At 36.7% G+C, this 25,195-nt stretch overlaps 1 pseudogene; it reads right to left on the bottom strand.

Annotated features, from left to right (window-relative positions):
- The window catches only part of LOC122197530 (protein CELLULOSE SYNTHASE INTERACTIVE 1-like), a 56,258-nt pseudogene extending 32,878 nt beyond the window's left edge, over positions 1-23,380 (bottom strand).
- Positions 23,381-25,195: the final 1,815 nt, after the last annotated feature.

The raw sequence follows: 25,195 nt of genomic DNA, 5'->3' as shown, positions 1-25,195 counted from the left end.
TAAGCGTAACTAAACAAATTGAGAAGTTGAAGAGGAACGAGAAGAAATGCATGAGAGAGCTTCGTGATGCTCTTCCTCCAATGGTGTACAATCATGTTCGCTCATACACAACTTCAAAAGAAATATGGAATACATTGAAGGAGAAATACCAGGGGAGTGAGAAAACCAAAATCAGTTATGTGAAACAATGTCTGATTATATTATGTGAATTCAAGCAAAAAGACAGAGAAACTATTGAAATGTATTATGATCGTCTGAACGCGTTGAACTACAAATGCACAAGGTATGGAATCAAAAGGACCAACATGGAATACAACATTATGTTTGTAATGGGGCTCAGAAAAGAATGGAGGAATGTAAGCTTGATGATTAAGACACAACATGGCTTTGATTTTTCTACCTTAAATGATGTTTACAACTAGCTAAAGACTCATGAAACCAAAGTGAATGAAATGGCATAAGAGTAGAGGATGAGTTTGGGTGGTCCTTTAGCTCTAGTTTCAAAGGTTAGTGGTAGAGAAAATGAGAAGGAAATTACTAAAACAGAGGGTTCTGAAGATGAAGGTCTTATTGTCAATTCAGATGATGAAGTTGTTGCATTCTACTCCAACAACAAGGTGAAAAAGTTTTACAAGAAGCGATTTAGTTTGAAATTAAATCTGGAAAAACGAAGGGAACTCTTTCTAGTAAAGGTAATGAGGAGAAGAGGTTTGAGAAGAAAGAAGTAAAAGCTGAGGATTCGAAAAAAAAAAAGAAGTTGAAAGGTGATTCAGAGATAGATCGTCATTATTGTCATGGAGCAAACGACATGGCAAATGATTGTATGATGTGAAAGAAGAAGAAAAGAAGAACAAAGTGAAGGATGAGGCCTATTACTCTGAGAAGCTGGAAGAACTTAAGGAAAAGGCGAAAAATCTTTCACTTGTGGCTAGAGGCAAAGAGGAATATGAGGGAACATATTAAATATGGTCTTCGGGGTCTGATGATGAAGAGATGAGAAATACATCCCATGGGGCAATGTATGCTAGGTATGAAGAAGTTGAAGAAGAGAATGTGACTGGCAGGTGTTTGGTTTCGAAGTCAGGTGATACTGCACCAATGACTTCCAAGGTACGTTCTTTACTTCAATCTTTTAATATTCCTTCATCTACATATGATTATGTATTAACTGAGTTTGATACTTCTGTTGCTTATATGAATAATCTTGTTATTTCTGCTAGCAATTTAGCTAAGAAAGCTAGTACTCAGTTACTAGAAACTCAAAGAATCTTGGAAACAAAGAAGTATAAAATAGAGAGTTTAGAGTTACAGATAACGAATATTATGGTAGACATGGATAATCTTAACACTGATAATAAGATTCTTTTGAAACAGAGAAACATATATTGTAATACTACTAAAAGACTATACGGAAAGTTAACTTAATTACATCATTCTTGTGAAATCAGTAAAGAACAACATAGGATGCTTCTACCATTCTTAGTTTTCGAAAGGGAAAGAGTAGATGAAACTTCTTATGATTGCGAAAAGAATATTTCAGATTTTGATAAAGTTCCAGATAATCGATATGCATATGGAATTGTCAAAATTGATGAATGTTTGGACATTGATGAATTAGTTGACACTGTGAATGATACCTTAACCAAAAACGAACAATTTCAAATTTTGAAAAGAACCGAGAATTCGAAATATGACAATCAATCTAATTTTGCTGATATTGAACATAATTCTGACAATTTTAGCGAAATCAGTGAAATTGAAGATGTTGATTGTTCTCAGTTATCTATCATTAATGTCACATGTTTGAGTAAAGGCAAAGAGAAATATAATGATTTGTTAGCCAAGACTGACACTGATCAAACATCCACTTCAAAAGTTTGTGATTTTGATCATTTAAGTGTCAGAGATAGTCAAACTGATAGTGATGATGAAAGGTCAAAAGTTCCAAAACCATCTAAAGATGTTTCCAAAGAATGTGAAAAATCAAGAATTGTTGTTGATCAGGTGTATGGTGAAACATAAAATTTCGACAAAGTGATGACTGAAAAATGGGCTCATTATCTCGAAACAAATGCAATTGTGTATACCAAATTCAAATGCACCGATGATGTCATTTTTCCAAATCAAGTGTTTGTTACGACTGTGAATGTAATATGTTTTTGATAAGTGGAGATCTAATTGCAATCTCAAACCATTTCAAATGATGCAATATGTTTTTGATAAGTGGGGATCTAATTGCAAGGCTAGACAAAATTTTATGGAAATGGGAAGACCAAAGAAATGGTTTTGGAAGATGAAAACCGAAAAGACTGGGACTGTTTAGTCCAAGGGGCTATTTGGACTATTTAAATATAAGGGTTGTTTTGCTACTTTTATCTAAATGCAAGGTATGCTTACTACCATAAGGATCACCATTCTCTATGCATATATATGCGTAACATATGGTACTGCTTTGCTCCACAATGATTCACTACATACCTTATGTAAAACACATCCATTTGTTCAAAGCACATCCATCATTTCAAACCACGCACATTGTTGCATCGCCATTGTTGAATTCTATTACTTTCTTAAAAGAGGCGTTAGATTTTGAATATTTACAGTTTTGTTTGAGGAATTGTGAGGAGTAGTAGTATATTTTAGAATGTGTACGTGGGAGAAAGGAATCTATCATTTTTTAGAACCAGCAAATAGTTAGTAGGTAACCCGACCCGATGGATCAGGGATACCTGGCCGGCCACCAAGAGGGACATCATTCATCTCCAAAGGGAATGAAGAATCAAACACACGTCAATCCGGAGAAAATTCCGCCACATGTGCTCAGCCAGGAGTCAAACTCCTGACCTTGCCCACGACCTTGCCCACTGGGGCCTTTAACCCGGATGCATCACAACCAATAAGGTTGGTGATCACTTGTAGAAAGGAATCTATCTAGATATAAAGGAGGAGATTTTAACTTTTAAGTATTCTTTTTACTTCCTTCTATAATAGTTCTATTCCATCTTTAAATTATAGGGGAGTAAGGGGGTTTCGGTTGCTTAGTGGCCTAAACCAAATCATAGCCAAAACATTTGGTTAATACATGTTATTAATTAACCAGCGATTAGTTTCATTTTTAGTTAGCGGTTTAATCGGTAGCTCAGAAGCAACAGAAAAATGTTATCATTAAAAATTAAAATCTAAAACAGAAAATATGCTCAGCAAAAAGTCTTCTGCTGTTCGGCTGCTCCTTAGATTTGATCTTTGGCGGCTTGTTTGACTTTTGACTTCTATCTTTTGTTAGCATAAAAACTAAAAAAAGAAAGAAGCCCTCGTTTTGCTTTCGTATTTGGACTACGACAAATATAACTTTTGAAAGAGGTTGTGGACCCACAAGAGGAGGTTTTAACAAAAACGTCCCGCCTGAAAATGTATTTACCGGTATTTTAAATTTTGTTTACAATTAAAATAAAAACCCGCCTACAGCCACCTTCCCAATGCTGGAATTTTCTGTAGCCGCCCTGCGTCATTTTTTTTACTTTTTTTTTTTTTTTTTTTTTTGTTTCAAATGTCATATGTTTCTTTTACTCCAGGTTAGTTTTGTTAGTTTTGTATATACCAAGTTTTCTATATATTCTTTTACTTCATAGGTTTATAGGCTTTGTTATCTCATGCGAATTTATGATTTTATGAATTTTTTTCCTATATCTATTTCCTTTTTCTAGGATTTCGGTTTTGTAATCAATGGAGTATATTTTATGATTTAGAGTTAAAATGAGAGGAAAAAAAATCTGTAGACAATACTACAAAATGGTATATATGTACATTAAAGTAGAAATAGAATAAATTAATTTTCATGGAATACATCCGATGTACTTATTTCTATTAGTGATTGCACATACTCGATTTATATTAAAGATGTTTGATTATGCAATTTATGTTTTATTTTTTATTTGGTATCGTTCTTTTATATCAGTTTCCAATAATTTCTTGTAAATAATTTTTATTTTACAACGTTATGATGGTAACAATCATTGCTTTGCAAGTGGTTAACTTGTCTAATTTACCTTTTTATGAAACATAAGTTTCCTAAATCATGTGGAATGGTATTGTTATCAGTTACTATAAGTTTTCTAAAGAAAATAAAGAATTTTTGAATGCAACATAATTTCAAATGAATGCTATTTAAAGAATTTTGAATACAACATAAATCAAATGAATGCTATTTTATATTAATATAGTAGGTGTAAAACTCGTTTATTAGACGGGTTGATTACAAAAAATAAAATATTAAAATATAAATAATAGTTATTTTTTAAATAAAATTTTAAAATAAGGAATGAATAAATATATTAATTGCAATTTAGTATAATATTTATTACATTTGATATTATATATATATATATATATATATATATATATATATATATATATATATAAGTATAATTATTATATTATGTGGCTTTTTAATTTTAAAATTTGAAAAAAACCATAAATTGACATGTGAATATTATTTATTTAAAAAATATCACAAAATGACAAATGTCAAAACTTATTAGAGATTGAAAAGATGATAATTATTATTATTATTATTTTTGCTACTTGACATGCTATAGTTGTTTTTGTAAAATGATATCACAAAGTAAGCTTTCATTGAACCAAAATCTAAATTTTGTTTGTTTCCATCAAACTTTTAGGATCCGTATCCTGCGACTTATGGCTTCTGAGGTGAACTTAAATATGAGGAGTTATTGGTATGTAAAAGTTGAAGATCTATTGAGACCCGACATTAAAACATTTGCCAATGCTCCAATAACTTGACATACAATTGATGATATTAAGGAGGTGCTCCTTACTTTTTTTTCATCTTCATTCTGCTCTTCTTTCAGTAAATAAAAGATAATTATATGTATTTTTTTCACATTATGTTAACGATAAGAAGGAAATAAGGTTGAATTTTTGTTGTTGGTTATAAATTTGTAATGTGTACTTTAAGTTGTAAGAAGGGACAATAAACAACAGTTTATCTTGGTTGAAGGTTATGGAGAACTTTTGATTCTTGTAAACAAAGGTCATACAGTATCGGCATGTAAACAATTATTTATTCTTTACGGTTTTATCTTATACAAACATTGATTTGTATATTATAGCATCATACTTTCATTTTTACTTTGAAAGTATGTTTCTATTTCTTGCATCATCTTTTTAATAATTACTCGGTTGGTTGGTTGGGTTGGCAGTTGATTGAGACAGAAAGTCTCACATGAAGAATTTCCTGGTAATGACATTTTATAATTTTTTGCTTAATGTTGTGTCTGTTTTATTACTTGTGTTGATCTTTTCTTAATGTTTTTGATGTCCACAACCTGCTTAAAGAATTTAAAATCAATATTCGAAAGTGGTCTTAAACACATACAAAGCCTACATGTCCATTTCTCTTCTGGATTACCAACTGATGGTGAAGTAATTAGTGGTAAAAATTTCTCATTATTTGTGTATTATAACACCATACTTCCAATTCTTGCTATTACAACAAAAATTTCTAATTAGGACATTCATCGTACTCTGAAAACATTTACCATAGGTTTTAAAAGTACATTGCTAAAACAAAGAAACGAAAGTAGGACGGTATAATAAACAAATTTAATTGATAAAAGTATGTTGTTATTTCTTGTGTTTAATCTTTTGGTTTCAAATTTGTTATTGCTTTGGGTTTTCCAAAGTACAATGTCTTGGTAAGAAAAAAAACTATCCAGGGGCAACACTCGGGCTTCTTTCCTAGTTATAATTATAGATATAATAGTTTAGTAGAAAAAAAGACTTGACATAGTTTTTTCTTTAAAATTTCATATGTTTTAATATATTTATTTAATTAAATGTTATCTTTGACTAATTTTTTTATAAAAAAAATACGATGTGCATCACTTTATAAAAATGTAGGTGTATATTAGTTATTTAAAAAAACACATTTGAGAGAGAGAGAGGTATCCAACAACTTCTTAGACCATCTCCAATGCATTGAACTCATATGAGTTCAATGGATTGACACATGTACATTCCACTCACTATATAACTTTACCCATTAAACTCTACACTCCATTAAACTCTATACAATTTAATGGATTCCCTAATCATTTATCATTTTCTTTTTATTTATTGTTATTTTTTTAAATTTAATTAGCATGAAAATAAAAATTAAAAACTACAATTAAAATTTACATTAATTAAAAATTTAAAATAAAAAATAATTTTAATATATATATATATATATATATATATATATATATATATATATATATATATATGTATGTATATGTCTGTGTGTGTGTGGGGGGGGGGTGAGGAGAGAGGGTATAGAGTTCAATGAGGATTGAACTCCCTATTCTATGGAATCCTAGTCATTTTCCCACAATGGGGATGAAGAGTTAAGAAACTCTTTGATCGTTTAGATCTTTGAACAGGTTAATCACAGAAACGTTAAACAGAAAAATCAAACCCAAGAATGAATCAAAATATGTCGAATGATTCAATAGATTCAAGCCTCAGCAGAGCTCGACAAAGAACTTCCGCTGTAGAGGCTATTAGGGTTACAAACGATAAAGATAATATCTTTTAAATAATCGACTTAAAATCTACGTACTAAGATGCATGCAAGCATCTATAAATACTAAACCCTAGAAATAACCCACAGATGGACAGGCCCAATCCGGAGACAAAATGGACTAAAGAACGAGCCCAAGACGCAACACCCATCGGACCCTACAATCTCCCCATTTGCGTCAATTGGAGCGAGACTCTACTTCGGCTTGCTGGGTCCAACTGCAAGAACTTTCTTTGTGGTTTCAAACAGACGTGGAATGAGGGCAAGGATGGTCTGTCTGAAGCGAATGTACCACTGGATCATGTCGTCAAAATAATTCTTGTCATCTGCTGAATTCTGCTTGCATCGATGAATGATCCCCAGAACATGTTCCAAGCACGTTGTGGTGTGTAGGTGCTTATCTGCCAAGGCGAATAGGCATTTTTGGCCTTCATTCCTTGTGAACATGACAGAGTTTCGCTTCGGGTCGATTCTTCCCATCTGCATCATATTTAAATCACTCGCAGAGCCAACAGGAGAGATAGTAGGCTTTTTCTTGAAGATACTTGCGATCTCCTGATCCATCTTGGCAACCTCCATGATGTAGCATACAAGCATCCTTTTGAAGTGATCGATGATTGGCCCATACTCAGCTTCGTTGGTGAGGAGGATGTTATGCAAAATAATCCAATCATGTGGATTCAGGTTGGGAAGATCAGCAAGTGATATAGCATGTTCAGTTTTAGCAGAACCCCTCAGCACTTTGAACCGAACGTTTGTGAAGTTCCCCTCACGAAACGGTTTCAGGACCCGAACGTTGATGATCTTCTGAGCACTCCATCTTTGATACTGAGGTTGAGCAGACCTCAGATAGAATTCAACAAGCTCCCTATCAACCTTTGGGTGAGGATGAGGGACATCAGCAACATGATCAAAGGCACGGAAAATGAAGGCCTTTCGGGTCAGTGGCATATCGAACTGAGAGTCGACAGAATTGATCCGATCCAAAGAAACCACAGGTTCGAGCCACAAGATGCTAGGAGTTTCAGTTGCTTCTTTGATAAGCTTCTCGAGAGTCCACTGAGGAAATAGAGTTTTTCTACTCTCAAGAAGATCATGAGCCTCCTTCATTTTTCGTTCGTTCGCCTCGGCCTCTCTGGCAACGCGAGCGCTCATGTCAGCATCCTTTTCCCGGCCTTGTTTCTTCAAGAGATCAGTGATGGTCTCTTTATCACCATCATCATCACTGTCTTCAGCAATCTTCTCCCCTTTATCTTAAACACCCGAACCTGAGGCTTGACCTGCTAGAGGAGGTTCGGTTGCTTTAGTTGCTGTGGAAGTAGGAGGCGGTTGAGACAGATCTTCTCCCCCTTGTTTCGGATGGGCCACGAAATCAAGAAGCCCTTCAAGTTTTCTTAATAGGGCAAGAGCAGGAGCAAGCTTCTCAGCTAGAGTACGCTTCACAGAGTAATTTAGGATAGGATCATGTGCTTCGATGATGTTGGAGAGGGCAACGTGGACATCCGAAACACACGATGAGATAACCGCAGGCTCAGATCGGAGAGATGAAACTTCCTTTTCTGATTGGAAAAGATGAAGACTCTTGACCTTGAGAGCAGTAGTCTTGCGAGCAAGAGCATCCATCACTGAGTTTTCTGAAGCGAGATCTTCTTGCAGCTTTGTCAAGCGCTCCTCAACAGTCGCCTGGAATAATTTATTGTCATCATTAAGAGACTGATGAAGACTGGCAAAGGACTGCAGTTCGGAGGCAAATGAAGTTACCAGCTTCTCGACAAGAGAGTCAAGCTTCGCTGCATTGGATTCAGCGGCTCCCTGTAAAGACTGCAAAAGAGTATTATCATCAACAAATAGTTTTTCGACTTTTTCGGTCGCGGCAACACACGCCTTGGTAGAAGCGTCGATAGCAGCAGTGGCAGAGTTGATAGAGGCTTCATGAGCCTTGGTGAACGTATCAACTAGCCCCTGAATAGCAGCCTCTGAGATAGTGGACCGAGAGGAAGATGAGGAGGAAGCAATGAGACTATCGATTTTCTCATGAAGTACCTTGAGATGCTTCTTGGTGACAGGAGCATCATCGTCATCATCACTTTGAACTTGATACGGACTATAGTAGACCGAGTCAAACGTCATGTCCTCTCCTCCAAGAAAAGGTTCATCATGTTCTGCTGAGTGATTGGGAGATGAAGGAGAGGGTGGAGATTCGGTTGTGGTAGTAGGTTCGGGTGTGGATGTATGTTCGGTAGCTGGTGGTTGTTGTCGTAGCTTCAGTGAAAACAGGAGGTGGTACAGGGATAGAGGTGGGTGGTATTTGAGTAGTGGAGGTTATGGGGGGGGGGGGGGGAATGGAAATGGAGATAGAGATTGGAGGAGAAGATACTTGTGCAGTTGAAACATGTACCCCAGGTGAAGGCGAACATGGAGGAGTGTTACCTCGAAGTGACTCTTCTGAGTCTGAACTCTCATCCTCTGATTCACTGGAGGAGGAGGCAAGAATTATCATACGCCTGGGTTGAGTCTTCCTCTTCTTTGGTGGAGGGGATTGAGCTGCCTTGGAAGGTTTTCGCTTCTTTGGAGAAGGACCTTTTGCTCCTTTGACAACTTTCTTGTCTTTCCCCTTGTCTTGTTTCTTTCCCCTGGGAGCAGGCCTGTCAGCGTCGTGGATGGATTGAATCATTTCAGGAGTGAGCTCTCTGGGGCCTGAGCGAAGAAACTCCTTGTAAGTTCTGATGATGCGACTGTCCTTTGGAACACACGCATACATTGACTCAGGAATTGAGCCAACGAACTGAAATTTGGAGGAATCAGACACTATGATCTTCGTTGTGTGGAAAATTCCAATCGTGGAGAGTGGAGAATCAGCAACGATGGGGACATGATATTTGTCCATTGCCCACTTTGTGATCAGCGTCCAGAATTTGGCATAAGAGATCTCAGTATGGCGAGAAGTAGACGCAAGGCTTTGAATCAGCTGCTGCCATAAAACCGATCCATAATCGAGATTGATGTTGTGGTACAGCCCATAGAGAATTGTCATGAACAGCCGGCTCGCCCCATCAGAACCTGCACTTCGTTCTAATAGTCCTTTGAATAGCACAGTGAAGAAACCATTCCACTGAGGAGGTAAACATGATTTCTTGAACTTTGTAACGGTGGTTAGAATCTCGGTATAACCCATGTTGTAAAACATGGAGAACAACTGTCCCATAGGAATGAATTCAGGATTAACCTTAGACTCATCAGGTTCAAACCCTAGAAGAGAATAGAATCGTTGTTTGGAGATGGAGGACTTGGAATCAAGAATGTCGAAGAAAATTCGATCGACAGACTTGCATAGTGGGCAATTGAGAAGATCTGTGACAAACACTCCATTGGAATGAGTTCGACCTTGGTTAGTGCTGGAACCAGTGGAGAGTGCTTGAGACACTCCACGATTGGGAACATGAAATCATCGTAGACTTGTGGGGTGAGATCAATGATCAGGCTTTCTTGAGGACGGATAGGTAGAATGTGGGAGGTAGCATGAACTGAAGAGGAGTCCGTCATTGAAGAGTAGTTTTTGGAGAAGATGATGAACAGTGGGAGAAAGTGATCGTTTCTTGCTCTCTGAATATTTGGGGCGGTAAAGAGGTAAAAGACTTTAGGATTTACCCTTTATACTGTGGGTAGAAGAGAGAGAAGAATCTGCTCCCAAATCTTCTTAAACAAAACGAAGCGTTTCCTTAGGTGATTGACGCGTGACAGTTTAGAACCCCTATGATTACGCAGGAGAGAGAAGAACTCTTCTGTTTCACACGCCTTCTCATCAAGCACCGTTTGAAATACTAAAGCGATTCCTTTTCACACGCCTTCCCACAAGTGTCGTTTGAAATACTAAAACGATTATACTTTCGGCTGAGTCAGCAACTTATCCTTTTAATATGAGCTGTCTTCATAGATAAAGGTAAGCACGTGTAGCATTAATAACCACATCTCGTTTAGAATATAACATTAAATCCTATAGCTAAAAATAGCTTATAATTAACGAAACCAGATTTACGGAAAAACGAAAAGATTTTCGTGCATAGAGTGTCAAAGAGAAAGAAATAAAGCAACACATATGTGGGAAATTGTGATGTCAATAAAGACACGAAATAGTGGATCCCAGGCACGAATCTTTTCCTTCAAAGTCAAGAGAGACCTTAAAGTGTTTATGTGGTTTCCTGTTGAATTACGATCAAGCACTAATTAAGAAGTGTTGAAAGGCATCTTCTAATAAGGCTAATTTGGGAGGCTTTCGCTTCAGTTCAGAATTCCTGATCTTGACATAAGACAGAAATCGACTGAAGTACGTGTGAGACCCATGTGGTCTTTTGAACAAGTAGGTGTGGATAATATTTAGGTGACATGTTGAAAATACTTTTAGGTGAAATCTCAAACAAAAAATTAAAATTGGATTCTAAGGGAAGAAATGTTATGGTATTTAACAATTTCATAAGAATCACGCAAATGAAAAATTAGAGATTTCATGGTACAACCACTTGGGTGAATTCGTTAATTGATGAGTGAAAACTAGTGCAAATTTAATTGTTCACCATCAATGCATAGTAGGTATTGAATTGTGGGTTTCACTTAGCACGTAGTGGCACGAAACTAAGATCATAAACACAGAAATTGTGTAACCATAAACCTTAGTGGAAATTTCTGAGAGTCTCAAGGGTTACGTGTATGAAGCGAATATGATGGAGAAAAATATTTGAGATGGTGTAAAGAAACCAAAGTACCTCTGCTATTAAAATAATGAATAAGCAGAAAACTCTTATCTCATATGAGAAAAGAGTAAGGTAGCTCATGATTAGAATAAATGTAATAGCCTAATTGGGAAGACAAGGTTTGTATATACCAGGTCAGTAAGACTTTATTCAGAATCAGTTGAGGCTTTGGACAACATGCATCAACATGCTTCTAGGGACACTTAACTATTAAAAAGTGTGAGAATGATACCTGCCCCATCGATCATCCACAAACGGTAAAAACAAACAGAAGTAAAGATAAAAAAATATTTTTGGAGTTTATGAAATTTTGATTCAAAGAAAAACAACAATAAAACAAACAAAAAAAATTTTGGAACCGAACCCAAAATAGACCGAACGCTCGGTTCATTTTGGTTTAAAAAATATTTTTAAAAAAACGGAAAACAAGTGTACAAATAGTTTACAACCAAAGAAACTACCTTTTCGAGATAAGCGAAGACAAGTACAATAGGACCGAACCCGAGTGTTCGGTTCATTTTGGTACCTATGCGAACTGAACCTGAAATAGACCGAACGATCGGTTCATTTCGCTTCTAACTTTTAGTTTTGAGAAGGTGTTTTTGGTACTGACTCCGATTCCATCATACCTAGTCCTTGTAGAATTTTATTAAAACTTGTTTCAGGAAGGACTTTGGTGAAAATGTCAGCCAGTTGATCAGTAGTTCGAACAAAGTGAATCTCTACGTTTCCGTCTTCCACATGATCCTTAATGAAGTGATACCTCAATGCAATATGTTTGGTTTTTGAATGTTGCACTGGGTTATGACAGATCCTAATTTCACTTTCTGAGTCACAATATAGTGGGATCTTTTTCATATTGAGTCCATAATCCTGGAGTTGGATTTGGATCCAAATCACTTGAGATGTGCAAGAAGCAGCTGCAATGTACTCTGCTTCGGCTGTAGACAGAGAAACACATGTTTGTTTCTTAGATTGCCAGCTTACCAACTTCCCGTTGAGGAATTGACAGCCTCCTGTAGTGCTTTTCCTGTCTAAACCACATCCTCCAAGGTCTGCATCTGAGTAGGTTTGAACAAAGAAACCTGAGTTTGAAGGATACCAGAGACCGAGAGAGGTGGTTCGCTTCAAATACCGGAGTATATTCTTCACTGCCAGCATATGTGGTTCACGAGGGTTTGCTTGAAACCTGGCACAATAACACACAGAAAACATTATATCAGGCCTGCTAGCTGTGAGGTACATCAGGGAACCAATCATTTGGCGGTATAGCGTTATGTCAACTGCCGGTTTTTCCAAGGATGATGTGAGCTTAGTACCGAACGCCATAGGGACTCTGACCTTTGAATCTACCATCATGCCGAATTTAGCAATAAGAGTCTTGGTATATGCTTCCTGGTTGATAAAGATGCCGTCGGGTCCCTGTCTAATGTTTAAACCAAGGAAAAATTTAATCGGACCCATTGAGCTCATTTCAAATTTTGTCTCCATCAGCTTTCTGAATTCAGCTATTAGGATGGGATTCGTTGAGCCAAAGATGATATCATCGACATAGATCTGAACTATCATAAGGTGGTTACCTTCCTTTTTATGAAAGAAGGTTGGGTCAACTGAACCTTGTTTGAATTTAGACATCTTTAAGAACTTAGTTAGTGTTTCATACCATGCCCTAGGTGCTTGTTTCAGACCATAAACTGCCTTATCTAGGATATAGCAGTGATTTGGAAGTTTTTCATTCACGAAACCAGGAGGTTGTTCCACGTAAACCGTTTCTTCAAGTTCCCCATTCAGAAAAGCGCACTTCACATCCATTTGGTTGACCTCGAAGTTCTTGTGTGCAACATAGGCAAGAAATATTCAAACAGATTCCAGCCTTGCTACCGGAGCAAATGTTTCTTCGTAATCAATTCCTTCTTCCTGGCAGTAACATTTCACCAATAGCCGATCCTTATTCCGGATTACATTCGCCTCCTTGTCCATTTTGTTCCTGAATACCCACTTGAGACCGACGACTGAGGCATCTTTCGGTGTTGGAATGAGATGCCAGACCTTATTTCTTTCAAACTCATAGAGTTCATCTTGCATTGCCTGGACCCAATCAGAATGATCAAGGGCAATAACAGTCTTCAGCTCAACTTTGGACACGAAAGAATTAAACATGCATAACTCTACTTTGGAGAATAGGGAAGTTTGCTTTGCCTTCACTTGAGATTTGGTTAGGACTTTTTCAGATACATTACCCACTATCTGAGATACAGGATGATCTCTGGTCCATTTGGTGAGTGGAGAATAGTATGGATCATAGGATGGATCCAATTCAGCATTGACCATTTCTTCCAACTTTGATGGAATATCATCATCATAGAACATATCGGAATTCTCCCCCTCGACAAATGATGAATCATTTGGACCTTCAGGTTGATTTGGACCTTCGGGTGCTACTGAACTTTCGGGTGTAGCTGGGCTTTCGGGTGCTTCAAAGATTGGATTCTCCCCCTGAATATGTGAGTCCTGTTGATTTGAAGAGAATTGATTCTCCCCCTCAACCGAAGTGCCGCTCTGAGGAGGTTCGTTTTGAACTGGTTCTTCTTCTCCCATTTGTTTGGCTGCATCTTCGACAATCTGCTTCAGATGATCGATTTTGTTGTCTGCTGCTTTGGCTTCCGAGAGAGTGGCTTTCTCAGGTTCATCAAATAAGTCTACGAACTGGTCAAATAAATTAGCAATCAAGGCTGTGACTTGACCTGTTTGAGAGAAAATCTCTCCAATTGCTTCTTCGGTAGTCTTTAGTTTCTTGACGTAATTGTCATCGAACGTCACATAATAGGTTTCTTCAATTCTTCTAGAACGTTTATTTAAAACCTTGTATGCCTTTGAAGTAAGAGAATTTCCCAGAAAGATTCCTTCATCAGCTTTAACATCAAACTTGTTGCGATGTTCTTTGGAGTTGAAGATGAAACACCTGGAATCAAACACATGGAAGAATTTGACATTCGGCTTCCTATTGTTGATGATCTCATAAGGAGTGAGAGAGAAACGCTTGTTGAGATAAGACCTATTCTGCGTAAAACATGCTGCAGCAATAGCCTCATCCCAGAAATATAAGGGAAGAGAGGCAAAACTTATCATGGTTTGGGCCGCCTCACACAAGGATCGGTTTCGCCTTTCGACAATTTCATTCTGTTGAGGTGTATAAGGGGCTGAGAAGTTGTGACTGGTCCCTTTTTCTGCCAAGAAGTCTTCGAATTCTTTGTTCTTGAATTCCAGTCCATTGTCGCTCCTAATGTTTCGAACGAATTTCCTCAGTTGCACTTCGACCTGCTTGATAAAGATTTTCAGTTTGGGAGTCGCCTCAGATTTGTGCTTTAGAAAGAATACCCAAGTAAAACGTGAGAAGTCATCAACAATAACAAGGATATACTTGTTACCGCCAATGATCTCGATTGATGATGGACCACATAAGTCGATGTGAAGCAACTCAAGTGGTTCAACAACTTTTGTGTTTATAATCGATGGGTGACTTTGGCGACTTTGTTTCCCCATTTCGCATGCAGCGCACAAGTGTTCACGATTAAACTTGAGCAATGGAAGACCCCGAACATGACTGCCGGTGACAAGCTTGTTGATGTCTTTGAAGTTGAGATGTGAAAGCCTTCGGTGCCACAACCAACTTTCCTCTGAGTGAGCTTTGGATAAAAAACATATTGTTGGATTCCCTTTGATTGGTCTGAGATTCAGTAGCCGTTTGATGATGAACCGAAGCTGGATTTTCGGGTGTTGTTGGTTGGTGGCCAGAAACTGGGTCTTTTATAGTAAAAGCTTGACGGGCTGAACTCAGGTCTTTGCCTGTTGTTGTTTGGTGGACCGAACCTAGCTTTTCGGTTGTTGTTGTTGCTTTCGGGACCGAACTTATCCTTTCGTTTTTGTTCTTCCTGTGGCCCGAAAGTTTTCCTCTGGTTCTTTTGAATTGGAGATTCAAATTTCCTTTGACTCTTGTCTTGTTCTCCTTTTGACATAGAATTTTTGTCAAAGTAAGTGTAGTGAGAATTTTGGGAGCGCCAAAACTGCTTTCACTCAGAGAGATTTTTCTTGTATCTCAAGTTTCTCTGCTGCTTTTGATTTATCATCTGTTTCGGTTGTCTATGGATATTTTCCTTTTGTTTCAGCTTCTTAGCAACAGGTTCACTCTTCATGGAAGAGGTTTCGCTTGTGGAGGTGACTTCTTCCACTAGAATCTCTTTTGTGCCACTGGTACTTGGTACGTCAAAGTTGGTAGGCTTATTCAGAGGTTCGGGCACATATCTACCTTTGGCCTTCCAGGATGTTCGCTCCGACAGACCAACTGTTTCGTCTGCGTTGTCTATCGGTGCTGACCAGAAAAACTCATCACAGCCATCTGCATTATCTTCGTTTACTATGGCAGTGAGTTCGGCTGTCTGATGTTCGGTTACTCCTGTGACCTTATACACCTGATTGGGAGTTGTTCTAACCTTCTGAAAAACAACAACCTTTTCTTTAAGGATTGGGGACTTAGTTTTGGATAAGCGAGCGAATTCCACAGAATTTTCAGAAATTAGGTTTTTGTGGTTTTCAGGCTCGCTCCTGATGAACTCGGAACAGTCAACTTCGTCCTCTACATAAATTTCACTCATATCATCGTCCTCATTAAATTCAGATGCGTTTTCAACATCAATTTTGTTTTCTGAACTCAAATTGGTACTTAATGATTCGAATTTTTGTATGGTTTCGGTCCTGAGTTTCAACTTATTACTTTCATCCAAAAGATTTTTAAGCATGTCCTTATCGTCTTTGGACTTTATAAAAGATTCGATTTTTTCCAGACCATACATGTAAGTAGGGTTAACATCATTGGAAGATACAACACTTTCACAGTTGTATGCTTCGGCATCAATTTCATCCTCCTTAAACTCAAGGAAGGGTAGAATCATGCAATGTATCTTCTGCCCTATTTCACAATTTAGATGCAGTTGAGTAATGTTAGCATAAAGCCTTTTGGCAACCAAACAAAAAACATTCCTTTGTTTTAACAATTTGAGATTGTCTCTTTGCAAATAAATGTTTTCATCCCTAGACTTAATCAGCTCCAACTCTTTCTGCTCTATCCACATCCTTCGCTCCTCACTCTTGGATGACACCCTGCTTATTTGGTCAGTTAGATTAGAATTCGTGACCCGTGTTTGCGTTAAAGAACTATCTATTTCAAATTCTTGAATTCAAGTTATTTAATTCCTTTTCATATGATTTTTGTGGAATTTTAAATGAAACAAAAATAGATTGTACCTTCTTGATCAGTTCATCAAGTTCACTGATCTGCACACTAAGAGGTTTCGTTGTAAAGCACAAGTCCTCTCGCTCCTTGGCCTCTTCATTTCCACCATCAGTGTTGTATCCCCTCATCTGAGATACATCTGTCACCATAAGACATCTTCCATCAGTTTCACCACTTTTTGCAACATAAGCCTTTCCATGAGAAGGCTTTCTCACTTCATCGTCTTCTGAGTCAGTCGACCACACCTGCACGCCACCGAACTCATCATCATCTACCGAACCCTGCACAATAAGAGCATTCATAGAGGGATTAGTAGCAGCTTTCTTCCTTTTTATCTCTTCCAGTCTTTTCATAAGACTTGCTTCTTCATCTTTCTCTGCCATCTTCTTCAGCATGCAATCTTTTGCGTAGTGATTTTTCCTACCACAGTAGAAGCAACTGACACCAGAGTCAGCATCACCCTTCGCTTCCTTTTTCGATTCCTCAACCTTCGGTTCATCTTTCACCTTTTCAGAACTGTAGCTTCCCTGCCAATTATGGTTTTTGTTGGTAGGGAACTTTTTCTTGATGAACCTTCTGGGATTTGACACCATCATAGCATAGTCTTCGGCTGTCAGATCGTGATCTCCCAGATTTAGATCCTCTTCGTCTTCTGCTACACTCTTTCCTTTGGACAGAAGCGCCAAAGACCCCAGATTTGAAACTACGCTTTTCTCTTGCAGCACTGTCTTTTCCTGGGATTTCAAAATCCCCACCAGTTTCGCCAGCGAGTTTGATTTGAACTGCTCGTGTGCTTTAACCATTGACACAACAGCTCTCCATTCGGATCTTAGGCCATTCAGAAAAGTGACCTCTGTTCGATGAGCTTCCTTTCAATATCATGTTTGATCATCTTGTTGAGAAGATGATTGAAGCGATCAAATGTCTGCGTAACCATCTCATCAGGATTCTGCTTGAACTCTCCAAATTCAGATAGAAGTAAAGTCTGAATTGAGTGCTCCAGATCTTCATCTGTGGAATATAGCTCTCGCGGTCGATCCCAGATTTCCTTTGCTGTACTGCAAGAACTCACCAATCTAAATGTGTCGGATTGAAGAGCGAATCGAATTAGTCTCAATGCCTTAATGTTGCATTGAAACTTCTCCTTTTCGTCCTGAGCAACATCCTTCACGTCTTTCAACAAATCATTGTACTCCTTTTGAGTTTTAATGATTCTAGATGTTCCTGAATGAGCAAATGAGCCAGATATAATAGCTTCCCATATCAGATACCCATTATCTTCAGATCCAATGATGTAGTCTTCAAAGTGGTGCGTCCATACCTCGTAATCTTGAGTGTAGAGAATTGGAATCTTAGTTGTAGATCCTATACTGTTTGAGATGTTAATAGGACTGGATTGAGAATCGTCCATGCTTGATCGTTTAACCTGTTATAAGATCAGACTTTGTAATACGTAATATTAGGACGAGATGAATAAATGATGAGATACGTCAATTATGAAGTGACGGCTCAATAAATATCAATGAATGCGGAATAAACCCTAATCACTTCTTTCACAGAAGAGATGTGTATGAATTACACAGTCTCCTGCTCTGATACCAATTGAAGAGTTAAGAAACTCTTTGATCGTTTAGATCTTTGAACAGTTTAATCACATAAACATTAAACAGAAAAATCAAACCCAAGAATGAATCAAAATATGTCGAATGATTCAATAGATTCAAGCCTCAGCAGAGCTCGACAAAGAACTTCCGCTGTAGAGGCTATTAGGGTTAAAAACGATAAAGATAATATCTTTTAAATAATCGACTTCAAAATCTACATACTAAGATGCATGCAAGCATCTATAAATACTAAACCCTAGAAAAAACCTACAGATGGACAGGCCCAATCCGGAGACAAAATGGACTAAAGAACGAGCCCAAGACGCAACACCCATCGGACCCTATAGGGGATTTTAAGTTTAATGAGATTAAACTCTCTATTACACACCCCATTAAACTCCCATTGGAGATGGCCTTAAGATTTTTTTGGCATGTCTTAAAGGGCGACTTATACCATCGAGCCACCTACGCTTGTAGCTAACTAGTTATAGGAATATGTTTATTTATCTTTTTCATTTAGAATTATTTGATCACAATAACATTTATTGAGGTAAACCGCCCTTATTGTATCTCACGTAGACATGTTAATTTCAGAATGCCTAGATAGAGAACATGAGATATATGTTGAGTTGCTTCTTTTAAATGATTACATAGGTTCGTCTTTAATCTTCCTGGGTGGCTGACCATTAGAAGTGGTCTCTGGTCTTGGTTCACCGAGAAGGGAAGTTGCTTCACCTTGCACCAACTCCCAAGCCATATTTACATGACTGTCTTCGGTGAGACTTGCCCCCACAAAAAATCGGATAATATAAACTCCTCCAACCACCGAATGTGTCATGTAAAATCTCCCGGTTGCATTCACCGATTCCAATAACATCTGGTTCAATTCATTTGCTTTATGGTCGTTGTCATGGTGCTGACTAATAGCATATGGAGAAACTCTAAAACAAACCATAGAAAAGTATCGTGGCGCCATAATCTTAAACCTAGCATCCATCTTTACGAGGCCTTCAAAATCCTTGGCCATTTTCACATGCTTTCTTATGTATTCCCTCAAAGCAGTCGTCCCATAGCTCCTTAGCACCATCCATAACTTTAAGGCTTGGAATTTTCTATTAAAAAACAGTATTCTACCAAGACTCGACAGTGTTATGTTTTAAAGAGAGATTTTCCCTGAAATACTATCATTACCAAAATACGGTATTTGACGTTAAAGAAAGTAGGAGAATATCAATAGTAAAAACATTAGGGAAAATAACACATGCCTCAGCAGAGAATACTGTTGACTAAGGCAAAAGAAATCATAGACTCCAGGAGAGTATCAATGAATGATACGCCTGACTCAGTCTAACAAAAGGAAACACAGACCCCAGACGATATCAAATGTACGATACGGCTAGCAAGGTCTAAAACAAAGGAGCACAGACCCCAGACAGTATCAAATGAAAGATACAGCTACCAAGGTCTAAATAGTGAAACACAGACCCCAGACAATATCAAATGAAAGATACAGGGGTAAAAGCATGTAAAAACATTTAAAAGGTTAATTCAGGGGTATGAACTCACCTGTTGTAAGTGGATCGGGTGGAGGTGCCGGTTGGGTGCTCGATGTCAAGTAAAGACTTGAACACACTTAGTGACCTATTAACATATGATGACATATGTTTACATACAATTAGTAATTATAATACTAATTCAAACACGTAAACGCATCCTAATGTGCGGAAAACACTTTGGTTAAGTGCTAGGAGGCTATAGGGTTGCAAATAAGGGAATGTATGGCCTAGATAGGGAGTTTACTCTCTTTATAGAGTTTACGGCCCTAAGACCATATCCCCATGAGTTTATGGCCATAAACTCATGGGTGGTGTGCTCTTGGATGCTTTAAGGTCTTATAACACTTGTGGAACTTGGCTAGGTTCAATTCTAGGGCATAGGAAGTGGTTTACGCTCCAAATGGACCATTTTAGGGACTTTACGGCAGTAAACATGGAGTTTATGACCGTAAACTCTCACTTGTTCAATATCTTCATGTATTTAGGTCTTAAATGGTAGGAAATAAAGTTCTATGCATTTTTCGAAGCTATATAGGGGAGTTTAGGGCATCATTTGGCCATTCTATGGAGTTTACGGCCCATGGACCAATCCTAGGGGGGTTTACGGTCGTAAACTCCTATGTCCAATGTTTCTTTGATGTTTAATGCCTTTACTTCAATGGGGGTTGCTTCTAGACATTTTCCCAGGCCATCGGAGGTGTTTGAGGGCAATTCTAACACCTTAAAGGGTGTTCACGGCCTATGAAGAGGGGTTTACGGTACAAGAGTGTTCTTAGGCCGTAAACTCATGTTTACTCTCCAAAATGCAAGGTTTGGTGTTCTAAGCTCGAAGGTGTAAGTCCACAAGTCATATCTAAGCCCTAGGGGTAATTTAGAGGGGTTTTGGGGCTTCAAAACCCCAGTTAATGGTGTTCACGGTCCAAGAGTGTTCTTGGGCCGTAAACACATGAATTTGCCCCTATTTGATGTATTAAACACGAATTTGCATGTTAACTAAGCTACACAACAAGTTAGGATAGATTACTTACTAGTTTGGGGCTCGGAATGGGCGTTTTTTGATCGAAAACAAGTTGTAGAGAGAGAGAGAGTGTGTAGAGAGAGAGTGGAAAGTCTCAAACGGACTCCACTCACCCTTATATAGGGGTTTGAGTTGGGGCTCACTGCAAATCTACCCGATACTGACGTTAAACGGGGCTTTTGGTCGCACCCAATTAAATGGTCGTATTTTGACTTGGTTGAAACTAAAACTTTTCAAGGGATTAATGAGGGTGTTTCTAATTTGTTTCAACCCTTACTAAGTCATTATAAAAGTCCCAAATTAATTAACCAATCCAAAAGGTTAACGGACAGTTTAATAAAACGAGGCTTATTAACGGAAGGAGGGGTTAAAAATGACGGAATAAATTTCGGGTTCTCACAATACTGTATACCGACGACTTGTCGTCGGTATAGAGTCGTCGGCGTAGTCGTGTCGGCATAGGTCAATAGAGTCATCGGTATAGATGTCGTCGCGATAGCTTCACCTATTCTGACGACTAGTCGCCGAGAAAGAGTTTGTCAATCATATTTTCGGGGTTAAAAAATAAAGTTTTATTAATTACCTATAGCGACGACTTGTCGTCGGCACACCTATAGTGACGACGTATCGTCACCACAGGTTTAATCTATTACGATGACTAGTTGTCGCTATAGGTTTTTAACAGGAGTCAATGACATACTTATACAAAACATGAATCTATTGACAATTATCGTTGAAATTGGATTAACATGAACATTACCACATAAAAAACAAGTTTATAAGTTCAAAAGCAGCTTAGGGTAATGTTCCTAGTCCATTTCTAGCCAAAACACTCGAAAATATGTTGTCTGGGGCTCCTACTCGTCGAGTATATCAACCTACTCGACGAGTATGATGATTTTCTTCATGGACTCGGCGAGTCCAGTGCCCAGAAAGCCAGAAAGTCGATTTTTTCAGCATTTTTCAGCAATCTGCATCAATTATAATTGAAAACAAGCCTAGGCCCTGATACCACTGTTTGGTTTTTGAGCATTCTAACACTCCTAAGTGTACATGCAACCCTAAATACCATGGATCTATTATACATGCAAATATGAACTTTCCAAGGTATTCATCCTAACTAGCATAATAACATTGATTCATATGAATATATCAAGTTAGAATTACATACCTCTTTGATGTAGAATGTCTTCATGAAGCTTGAGTGCCTAGTGCCCCAAGTGTGACACATCAAATGGTTCACACAACACTAAATACACTTGGAATAGATTAGAGAGAAATCCACACTTCATAAAAATCGGCTAGCCCTTCACATATTATCTAGTGCCAATTTTGTCAACAATAAGATGCTTATATAGTTAGTGAAAATTGGGGTAAACCCTAATTGTCATGGCTTTCCATTTCCTTGGATCCATAGGTTCAAATATACCATGGAGCATCCATGGAGAATCTTATGGGTTTTAGCCCAACTTGATAATCCATGGAGTCATAGCCCACTATACAAGTATGGATGATTTACACAATCAACCCATATAGTTAATTAGTCTTCTTTTGATCACTTAATTTATCATAGATTAATTCTTGATCAATACTAATTAAATAATCTTATTAATATATTAGAACTTATAATATATTAACAAACCTTAAGTGTTATTTCTCTCATTATAGTCTATCCAAATGCATGATTTCATGCAACCCAAATTGACCATGCCGGGTCGGGTCAAGTCTTACCAATTATAGTTATGAACTTAGACATTAATCCAATAATATGTGCCCAAGTAGATGTAAGAATTTATGGGTTATAGCTCTAACAGTCTCACTAGACGCATATTCTTAGAAGGTATTGCTAGAAAAAAGAAGCATGATAAAATTGGTTGTATAAAAAATACTAATTATAAATTGAAACAAACACTTTGTTTTTCTAAAGAAACTTTATATAATCAAATGCATGAAAAAAAAAATTGGTTGCATAAAAAATACTAATTATAAACTACAAGTTATCAAAGAAAATATATTTGATTATTTCTTTTTCAAAAGAAATATCAAACATATTTTCCGAAACCAACGGTTACCAAACATGATAATAAACATCTCTAACATTTAAAATAGACTTTGATATCATTTATGAGTTTTGAAAAGTTAAATCTTTCAAACATGTAAAAAAGCCTTTGTTACCAGTGAACGAGTATTAGAAAGTTAAAATCAATCATTTTTATAATACAATTTATAAACAGCAAATAAAAATGATTTAAAATAATTATTATTTTAAGATTATTTTAATAAAACCATTGAGAAGCATTTCCCCTAGAAAGCTTGCCGTGTTTAAGCTGGCTGGAAAGTAGGCAAAAAAATTTGGACTTTGCCAATGTGTTATGCCTGGAATAATATCCTTCTGCACATCCTTCAGTATATCTTCAATTGACTCAGGGTACATTGGAGCACAGTCGGGCAAACTTTCTAATAGATAACCTGGTTTAACTTGGCTTCTAACAGGGTACTTTTCTATGTTCTGGTAATAATCGACAACGAAGTCAGTGACCATATGGCATTGCCTCCTGAATTCTATTGGGTTCAAGGGATTCATTGTTAATTTGTGATATGCCAAAGAATATAGTTGGTGTATATATACCATTCTTGTATACATAATTAGATTCCTCCTACAATAACTAGTACTGGGCTTATTTTAAATAATACCTTCTTTGTGGACTATTAAACATCTATCACTAGTAGTGGGCTTTTGCGAAACAATAACTTCTTTGTCGATTTTTAAACATTTGCATTTATTAAACTGTATGTATATGGAAAGTTATGTGCGTGATATATTGAAAATATTCAAACAAGTGACTATAAAATTTCATACGTTGTAATTCCAAAGAAAAGTTGTTTTCCAGCCTCCATTATTAAATCCTATTTAATTTGTTGGCAAAAGAGAACCTAAGGTGACAATACTTTCGTGTACTATGAGTTACACATCAAATGAAAGTAACTGTTGTTGGAAAATTTGTTTTGCATCAAATGAAAGTAACTGTCATTGGAAATTTTGTTTTTCTATGTGGGATGTCCGGGGCTTATTGAAGCTGGACAAAATAAAAAATAGGCTTTTATCCGCCTTCTGAGACGACTTAATACCAAAAACAGTTTTTTTTTTTTTTTTTATTTTTTTTTTTAGGAACCGGCGAAATTTATTAAAACTACAGCCTAAAGGAAATTTAGAGGCCCTGTCCATCACCCGCAAGAAAGGAAGCAATAACAGAAAAGGAACAACTTATAAACCTTTCCTATAATCAAATTGGACAAGATTGGGTTAATAGACTTGAGTTTGGATTTTTGGGGTCGGGCTAAAGCTAAAATTAGGATCGGACTAAGATATATATATATATATATATATATATATATATATATATATATATATATATATATATATATATATATATATATATATATATATATATATATATATATATATATATATATATATATATATATATGGTTAGGTTATAATATGGATGAACAACTATTGTGCGGACGTGTAAACAGTACTATTCTACGAGAATTACTAAGAGAATAGATTGTTTAGTAATGTGAATACGTTCAACCTCACACAACCATCGTCATTTTCATGCATTCTCACTAATTCTTATTCATTTTTGTTCTCACACATCGTTTTTCACTCATTTTCATTCTTACATGATATGATTCTAACAACATTCTGACAGAATGAGAATAATAGAAAAAATATATCTATAATAACCTTATAGACGATTTAATTAGTGAGAATATGAATAATGACAATAATTAAGCAAGATTGAACGTATTCACTTTATCAAACAACATATTTTCTTTGTCATTTTCACAGAATAACATTGTCCAAACAACTGCACAATAGATGTCAATCCACATTTGAACCTAGTTCTCTCTCTCTCTCTCTCTCTCTCTCTATATATATATATATATATATATATATATATATATATATATATATATATATATATATATATATATATATATATATATATATGGATTGGTTCCTACGATGACTCATTTTAAAGTGAGAACTCCTGAGGACACCATTAAAAATTGAAAAAATCCAAAAAAAATACAAATCTTAAAATCAAACATAAATCTATGTCCATAAGAAAAAAATTTGGAAAAAAAATTTGAATCATTAAAATTGATTCATGATTCAATTTTAATTTTTTATTTTGCATCATTATGATCTATGATTCAATTTTAATGATACAATTTTTTTTCCCAATTATTTTTCTCCCGGACATAGATCTATGCTCGATGTTATGATTTGTATTTTTTTATATTTTTTTTATATTTTTTTTCAATTTTTTTAATGTGTCCACACGAGTCCTCACTTTAAAATGAGTCCTCACTTAGGATAATCATAAAG

The sequence above is a fragment of the Lactuca sativa genome, chromosome 4 (genome assembly GCF_002870075.4).
Source record: "Lactuca sativa cultivar Salinas chromosome 4, Lsat_Salinas_v11, whole genome shotgun sequence".
Lineage (NCBI taxonomy): Eukaryota > Viridiplantae > Streptophyta > Magnoliopsida > Asterales > Asteraceae > Lactuca > Lactuca sativa.
This window is presented reverse-complemented; position numbering and strand designations above follow the sequence as displayed.